The sequence below is a fragment of the Apis dorsata genome, unplaced genomic scaffold (genome assembly GCF_000469605.1).
Source record: "Apis dorsata unplaced genomic scaffold, Apis dorsata 1.3 scaffold_341, whole genome shotgun sequence".
NCBI classification, from domain to species: domain Eukaryota; kingdom Metazoa; phylum Arthropoda; class Insecta; order Hymenoptera; family Apidae; genus Apis; species Apis dorsata.
In genome coordinates this window covers 480,125-480,750 of record NW_006263608.1, presented here as the reverse complement: position 1 = coordinate 480,750, position 626 = coordinate 480,125, and the positions used below count along the sequence as shown (strand labels likewise).

The 626-nt window shown below is 39.6% G+C and overlaps 1 protein-coding gene across 7 annotated transcripts in view; it reads left to right on the top strand.

The window, feature by feature from the left end:
- Positions 1-626, top strand: part of LOC102676785 (nephrin-like) — a 107,027-nt gene that overhangs the window by 97,344 nt on the left and 9,057 nt on the right. The gene's annotated exons all lie outside the window — the stretch shown is intronic.

The window sequence follows — 626 nt, the reverse complement described above, 5'->3', positions numbered from 1 at the left end:
GAGAGAGAGAGAGAGAGAGAGAGAGAGAACGAATCTGGTAGATCTGTCCTGATGTACTCTGACGCGAGTACGGTGGCATGTCGGTGGAATGGTAAAAAAGAAAAGGAAAAAGAAGCGCGGTAAAAGAAAAAAAGCTCTTCGATGAATCGAAACAGACGTGAAATTAAACGGGCGTGTACCGTTCTCGTCCCGTTCTCTTTTTATATACAAGCGCGCCTGTAAAAAGAAGATGGAAAAGCGATGCGATAATTTTCTCGCATCAACAAAGTGTACGAAGTGAAATTCAAGGCGAGCCACTGTTTCGGGACTCGATGAGGTCGAGTCCTAAATGAGTTAAATAATCTTGTATCCCAACGAGATTGAATTCGCTCGCGAAAAACTGTCAATTTTTATCGTTCCCTTTTTTTTCTTTTTTTACGAATTGTACTAAAAATAATGAAAAAAAAAACGGGTATAAACGGGTTATACGCGGGAGAATAATAATTCAACGAATATCGAGCGGGGAAATGTGAAACGCGAGATATTTTTCGAGTAATTCGGGCTAAATTTTGACGTGTTGAATTATCGTATTCGAAAATACGCAGGAAAAATTTCGCGAAAAAATTCCTATGCGCGTCATCTTTTGT